General features: G+C 38.8%; 1 non-coding gene across 1 annotated transcript; it reads left to right on the top strand.

Annotated features, from left to right (window-relative positions):
* The first annotated feature begins 1,117 nt into the window (after positions 1–1,117).
* On the top strand, positions 1,118–1,224 carry LOC145055948 (small nucleolar RNA R71). The gene has a single exon (XR_013685491.1). It is a non-coding gene; the product is annotated as a small nucleolar RNA R71 (small nucleolar RNA).
* The last annotated feature ends 7,194 nt before the right edge of the window (positions 1,225–8,418 follow it).

Below are 8,418 nucleotides of genomic sequence, written 5' to 3' on the forward strand. Positions count from 1 at the left end.
CTTCCTTCTATTAGTGAGAAGTTCCTTAAGGAACTTTGCATACTTGAGCATTTGCATGACGGCTTCAATGAAGGGTATGTTGATTTGAAGAGTCTTGATATGATCTAGAAACTTCTAATACTCCTCTTCCTGCTTCTCCTTCTTAGCTCGGGTTGGATATGGAATGGGAGGCTGGTAGAGTTTTTCAGGAATCTGTGAGGTGGGATTTTGTGATGTACTCGCCGAGTCCATACGTGGTACTCGGCGAGTAGGGCTGTCAGAGTGCATTTCTTGGTTTTCTGCTTGTTTTTCTGCCTCCTCCTTTTGTGATTTCTTGGATGACTCAGTCTAAATAGGTGCCAGGGGAGTGATTATCTTCCCACTTCTTGTTGTGACTATGTTTATGTGCGCGCCTCGTGGGTTATTTTCAGTTTTGCTAGGAAGTTCGCCTGGTGACCTTTGGTTGATTTGTTGAGCAATCTGCCCAAGTTGTGTCTCTATATTGTGGATAGATGCTTGCTGGTTCCTAAGCATGGTCCTTGTTTCTTGAATTGCAGCATCATGGTCACTATGTCTTTTTTCTGAAGCAACTACAAATTTGGTGAGCATTTCTTCCAAGCTTGGTTTCCTTTCTTGCACCGGCTCCTCCTTTTGGTAGAACCCTCTCCCTTTTTGCCTAAACCTTTCCTCCTTGGATTTCTTGTACTCTTCATAAGGGAGCCAATCTTTCTTTTGTTTGCGCCAGTCTTCATCATATCGGTCTCCACTTAAGTAACACACTTGCGCCTTCTTGTTTCCATTCTCTTCTAAATCACAGTCTCTAGTGAGGTGAGGCCCATTGCAGTTTTCACAACCCACCCGAATAGCATGGATTGTTTGATCCATCTTATCCATCCTCCTATCCATGGTTTTTAGCATAGCAATGACCGCAGATAAGTCTTCAGTAGCTGCATAAGCAGCTCCCCTAGTGACATCATGCCTAGGGTTGTGGTATTCTCTAGAGTGTTTAGAGAATTCTTCAATCAATTCTTTTATCACCGGGGGTGGCTTATTTGTGAGCGGGCCTTGCGAGTCTAGTAACTGCCTGGTTGTGACATTGAATCCAACATAGAAGATGGATACTTCTTGCTGGCTGTTTAGGTCATGGTGTGGGCAGTTTCTTAGTAAGCTCTTGTACCTCTCCCATGCTTCATATAGCGACTCTCCAGCTTGTTGTTCAAAGTTAGCAATGGCCTTCTTCAACTTGGCTATCTTGGAAGGTGGGCAAAATTGATCAATGAATTCTTCTTTCATCTTGGCCCAAGTGGTGACTGATCTGGGAGGAAGTGACTTGAGCCAGTCTTTTACAGCACCTTTGAATGTCACCGGAAGCATACGAAGTAGCTGAGTCTCGCGGGGCACATTTGGAACATTGAAGTAATCAGCTACATCATTGACTTCATCCAAATGTTTGTAGGAATCTTCATGGTCTTTTCCATAAAAAGGTATCTCTTTAAGTAAAGCTAGGATATGACCCTTTAGCTCGAAGGTAGCAGTCGCGGGAATTGCGGGTTGCACAAGTCCCGGGCCAGTGTCGTCTCGCATCCTCTTCTTCCATTCTCCCATGGGGATTTCATCAATGTTAGCCATTGTGATAGCTAACTCTTCCTCGGACTCGGTTTCGTGCTCGTATGTCGGGTCCTCTTCTTCCTCGGTCTCGTACTCGATATCTTCCTTCGCCGGTTCGTCGATTACTAAGGAAGCGCTGGATGCTCCTGATTTGCTGCTCTTCTTTTTCCCAAAAACAGTCTTCAAATTGGACAAGGGTGACTTCTTTGGTGTACTCGAACTCTCCACGTCCTTTCCTTTGTTTCTTTTCAATGCGGTTTCGGGATCTTCAAACGGGGGTACCAGCGGGGTGTTTGATCCTCTGGTCATGAAAGTCCTGAAATAAACAGAATAAAAGCGTAAAAAGAACAAAAAAAATGTACTAAAAAAATCGAAAATTAACTGCTGAATACGCTTGTACTCGCCGAGTAGGTGCGACTGCACTCGGCGGGTACCAATGTGATTTTGAAAAAATATACCTTAATATTAAAAACTAAAACAGATGCTAAAACCTAATTACTAACTACTAAACTGTAGTAACTTTATGCAAGTAAACTTACACAAAGGATCGAAAAAAATTTAGGAATTAGATTAATTATTTAGAACCGTTCACCGGCAACGGCGCCAAAAACTTAATGTGTGTAAAATGCACTTGTTTTATCCCTAATTTTATTAATAAATATAGCACACAAAGGCAGTGAACCTGTCTTTTAGTGGTATAGTTTAGTAAGTAAGGTATCGAACTCAGGGAACGGAAAATTAAACTAATAACTAATTTTAACTAAAACAATTAATGAAAGTAAAAGGTTTTTCTTCTAGTTTTACAAGACTAGAAACTTAATCAACACTTAATTAACTAAATGACTAAAGCAAACAACTAATTCACCAAATTTGATAAAGATGTTTCTATTTAGGTTCAACCAATTCACTCCTATGGTTATTTGTATTTATGATAGATCAATTGTTATTGGCTACCAATTATAGTGGTTAGGTTCATGTTCATTACTCCTAACCCTTAGACAATTAACTAATTTAAGCGGTGATCAAGTGTTTAAACTAATTAATTCCCTAGATTAATGATTTGGATTAAATAAGATTTGTAGTGGTTAATCAATTTAGTGGTTCAATTAACCTCTTGTTTGATGGTTTCTCGAACAAGCTCACACATTAATCTAATTATTGTCTTATTAATCTTAGTTTCATAATCATTATTCCTAAGCATATGAATTAGTGTTCACATAGACATATGAGGTTAACAACTAAGAGATGTTCATGCAGCTTAATTGTCTTCCAATTAACAGAAAATAATCGTGATTAATGCATAAGGGTCTTTAACAAACTTAATTTAATAGATCACCAATAAACAATTAATCAAAAACTAAGAATTAAACCATAGGAGTTCCTTGGTGTTCCCCAAACAGAAACAAAAACGAAATTAGCTCATCGTTGCAGTAAAATCACACACGGAAACAAGTTTAACTAGATTAAACATACTCAAATCCTAAAGCTAAGTGGAATGATTAACCTAGTTGCTTATATTCTTCAAAAGGTTGGAGATTAGAATTCCTCAGCGTCCTCCAAGGCTCTCAATCGCAGAAGGATCTTCAAAAATCGCCAGAAGTGTCGTCCCATCGGATAAAGGTTTGATTTTTATAGATATCTCAAAACAGGGGGTACTCGGCGAGTAGCAGACCCAACTCGCCGAGTAGACTCGTTGTTATCCGTCTTAAATCAGGAGTCGTGGCTATCTTCTGGAATATTCAGCTGGACTCGCCGAGTATACTCGTGTACTCGCCGAGTAGATGGACTTTTGTTCCTCAATCTTCATTCTTTGGTCTTCAATTGCTATCCCTTGTTCCCCTTTACTCCCAAGCATGTCTTTTGGACTGAAAACAAAATTTAAACAATATTAAGTACCTTTTGTCCATATTATTCACATAATTAGTTAAAAATGAATAAAAATGTATACTAAATAACTAACTAATTATGCACATATCAAATACATTGGTACTAAGGTCTCTGATTTAACATCTTCAAATGACTACACTTTTAGAAATAAATAGTTTCTTGTTAAAAGTATACATGTGTGCATACATACTAAGGTCAGCCTCATACTCGAACAATACAAAAGTAATGATTGTTGAATAGCACAAGTAGGCTTGGGGATGTATAGTCAGGTCTGGGAATGACATTGCCTGATCAACTATGTCTGAACCAGAAGTGATTAGCATATGCCCGGGAATGGTTGTGGCGTTGCAACAAGTCTAAAAACTTACCAATTCTATCTACAAAGAAACATTGAAAACATAAGACAAACATTAAAATACTATAGGAGTATTTTGTGATACTATAACTAACTTATGTGAAAACTAAAGACCCCTATTAGTAGGTCTATAATGACTAAGTGCATATGTTAAGGTTATACATAATCAAAGATATTATAGACTCAGAATCTATGACTATTGCTCTACTTCCTGTTCCTTGTTTGGTTGTGGACTTAGAGTAGAGTCATTTATTCGAAGGTTTATTCTATATAAGATTATGTATAATTGGTATGGACTATGTGATTATAGACGTGACTGATGGGGATCACCCCTATAAGTAATTATAGGATTAGACGTCTATTAATTATCTCTTCTACCCCTATTCTCTCACAAACAACATGGCGGGAGCTAAACTACCAGGAGATCCTATTCTTCTCAATCAGGAAAATGATGGTTGGAAACAGAGAGAACTTCAAAGAGGATACTTAAGAAATAATAGAGGAAGATTGTGACATCCCCATTTTCACGGCCAGAAAAGACCGATTTTGTTTATGCTTTATAAAAATCAGAGTACCTCTTTTAATAAAAATGTTGCTGAATTTGTTCCCAGTAAAACATGATAAATACGTTATCAAAGCATTTCCGAATAAAAGTATTTTTATTCATTTTAAAACATTTGGGATGTCATCGTCAATACAGAAACATAAGCATAAACAGAACTTACATTCATTATCACTAGTGATTTATATCTCCTTAATCTCTCAGTGTAATGTGACTTCATATCAACACTTGTGATATAAATAAACTGAGTGGGTCAGGTTGGGAAACCTGGTGAGTACATAGGGATTTCAATCCCACAATGTTATATCATATATATAATTTAGAACTCACAAAATATACAATTTCACCATATATGTATAATCAACTCTTATCCCACCCCGTCGATCCTCACAATGAGACTATCCATACTCTCAAACCCAAGATTAACCGTTTTACCTAATCCATACTCCCGGATCAGAAATGAACGACTTTACCTAATCCATACTCTCAGATTAATGACAAATGGTTATGCCTAATCCATACTCTCGGACTAGGGACGAATGACTAATCCATACTCTCGGATTAATGACGAATGATTATGCCTAATCCATACTCTCGAAATAGGGACGAATGACTATGTCTTAATCCATACTCCCGGACTAAGGACAACTGCTATGTCATAATCCATACCCCCGAATTAATGACAGTTGACTATGTCCAATCCATACTCTCGGACTAGGGACAATGACTCTGTCTAATCCATGCTCCCGGATAAATAACATATACTACCCAATATTCCTCATAACTAATTTAGGTCTACTCTTTATCCTAAATCATCATATATAATCAGGTATGTTCTTTAACACGTATTTCAGGCAACATCAATTAACTCGCACATAAACATATAATTAATACTTCAATCAATACTTGTATTAAAATCATGTTCATGAAAGGGACTATGCACTCACCTGATACGGTGGTGATTCCGAACTCAGACAGCGCTTCACTTCTTAAAAAAAAATTCCTTCGACGAAACCTAGTATTATTACCACTAGAGTTTAGTCTATTGTTCGCCGAGACTAATTAATAGTCTAGCTATTATTACTATTATATAAGCGTTAAACAATACTTATATAACCCATAATAATAACCAAAGTACTTATTATAAGTTCCTAATAACGTTACTATAATTAAATAAAAGCTATTTAAAAAAATAGCGTAGGCGTAGCTCGCTTACAGCGGGTTTTATGGAAAACCGAGCTTTGCTGGAGCAGCGTTTCTGAGCCGAAAGCTTTTTTTCTCGGAGCCGTCGGGCGCTCTGGGGCTTCCTTCTCGTGCTACGGAGGTTCCCTAGACTTGGGAGGGGTTTAGGGAGGCTAGAGAGAAGTTAGAGAGAGAAAGAAAAGCTTATGGTGTGAAGAAAATATGAGGAGTTCACCCTTTATTTATAGGAGTTTTATAGTAAAGTAGTCTCTAAGCTTCGTTCGTATCTTCCGCGTACGAGCTTTGTTTTCTACGTTATTTATATCCACATGTTGGTATTTACGAGTACTACAACTTTCATTTAGACCCGGTCGGCTAATTCTTATTGTATCTCAGATTTACAAAACTGTATTCGAATTCGCCGCGCTCGAAAAGTAGAAACTAAGCTTCGTCCATATCTTTCGCATACGAGCTTCGCTTTCGACGTTATTTGTATCCACGTGTTGGTATTTATGAGTACTACAACTTTCATTTAGACACTGTTGGCTAATTCTCATTCTATCTCGGATTTACAAAACTGTATCGAATTCGCCGCGCTCGAAGAGTAAAGACTAAGTTTCATCCATATCTTTCGCATACGAGCTCCGTTTTCGACTGTCATTTTATCGTTTAACTCCTATTAATGATATTTTCATTTCTCGTTTAGATTATTTTGGCTGAAAATCGACCGATCTAAAATTCGAATTTTCGGGTTGTGAACTGTTATGCTAAATGTTAGAAAAATCATAACTTCCTCATACGAAGTCATATTTGGGCGTTCTTTTTATGTATGTTCTCAGTTTAATGTATACTACAACTTTGGTTTAGATCACTAAGGCTAAAAAGTCCTCTATCGTTTTGCCGAAAAACTTCGACGGGCCATAACTTCTTCGTTATAACTCGGATTTCGGCGTTCTTTATATGTACGGAACCCTTGAGATATATTATACAACTTGGTTAAGATTAATACTTCTAATAATTTTCCATTAAAAACTCATTTTTGACGCTCATTGTCTCTAAATTGGCTAGCCCGAATCTGCGGGCGTTACAAAGACCCCGACGATACTTCCATGGTCGGACACCTTAATGAGCCGTAGACTTACAGAGACGGAGTTAGGAACTAGGTCGACACCCTCCCTATGGCATGGATGGAGTTTTTACAACCTCAACAGGGGAAGAGTACCAACACGAGCATTGGTAAGCCAAATAATGGAGCTCGGCGCTACCACCGAGATCACTGAAATTCGCCTTAGACGCTTGGATGGAGGCCATGAACAGATCAGAAACCACATCAAAACCTTCGGAAGGAAGTGACCGCAACTCGAGCCAAGATTAGAGAGTACCCGGAACGTCAAACAACGTTAGAGAAAAGAGAATGATCACAGCAGAACATCAAATGATAGAAGCCAGGGCAGGGGTTAGGTCGATGCAGGCTTTTGTGCCTTCATCCTATGGCCACGAAACATCACCCACCGCGAGTAGTGTGTACACTACTAACAAATCAATAAAGACATGAACTACTAGAATACTTTTAAACACTACCCCTCACATGCATGAACTCGACCCTTCAAATTTAGAGACTACGCCGTTCAAGAGGGTCGTGTCAGTGTCGAAATTTTTTCGTACCATAATGTAACGTGGACCTTCTATAAGGTCAAACTTTCCAAAACTTTATGTACTAAACTATATAAATGAACTTAACATACATTTTAATTCATTGAGAGTTTACCAAATATTTCATAACCGGGTATTACAAATGAATCGCTTATGGTGCCTCTAAGATTGCTTAATGTATACCCCCAGGTTAGGTATAATTAAGAGACGATCGAATTAGAAATTATGAGGCCGCCTTGGGTCATGTTCCTTGTTTGGTTGTGGGGCTAGGACAGACTCATTAAGTTCAACGACCTATTGGACCTTAATTATACACAACTGGTATATGCCAAGTGATCTTGGGAGTGGATCAGACGTGGAACAAGATTACAAGATTTCATTCGAGTCATTACTACTAAATTCATAAGTTTATTTATATAGACCTCTACTATGAATTAATTGCCACTTTCGAACAACAGGGAAATGTTGTACTTAAACACTGATAACCTAGTTTTATGACGCACGACTAATAACCATTACTAAAATACTTATACCTATTTCGTCTCTGAAATTCTATAACAGAAAGATGTCGCCTCGTAGGTCTACTAGACGCACTAGCAGAATGCAAACAAATCCGCCACTGCCGCCTCCCCAATACGATCCTTTCATGTTCCAAGTTGCGGTCACAGCCACGGTAGCAGCTGCTATGTCCCAAATCAACACTGACGATACCAGAAGAACAGGGAGTGGTATTAATAACTCCACTCAAGGAGAAAGCCAAGGGTGCTCGAGAGAGTGTTCCTTTAAGGACTTCACCAATGGCAAACCCGATTCTTTCAATGGAAGTGGGTGATTCATCGCACCGATGCAATGGTTCGAGAAGACCGAATCGGTCTTCGAAATTTGTGCATGCCCCGAAGCAAGCAAGGTCAAATTTGCAGCTTGCACTTTCTCTGGCCGAGCCCTTACTTGGTGGAACAACCACGTTAAGTCACTGACACTTGCAGTGGCTAACTCGTTAAGCTAGGAAGACTTAAAGACGATGATGCTGAAAGAGTACTGCCCAAGAGACGAAGTGCAAAAACTAGAGCAAGAACTATGGAATCTCAAAATGACAGGCTCTGACCTTGCGACTTACACCGACCGATTCTGTGATCTAGCACTCCTTTGTCCCGGGATGGTCACTCCTGAAGAAAAGAAGGTGGAACGATAC

The sequence above is a fragment of the Lactuca serriola genome, chromosome 5, assembly GCF_051521515.1.
Source record: "Lactuca serriola cultivar US96UC23 chromosome 5, Lser_US96UC23_V15, whole genome shotgun sequence".
NCBI classification, from domain to species: Eukaryota; Viridiplantae; Streptophyta; class Magnoliopsida; order Asterales; family Asteraceae; genus Lactuca; species Lactuca serriola.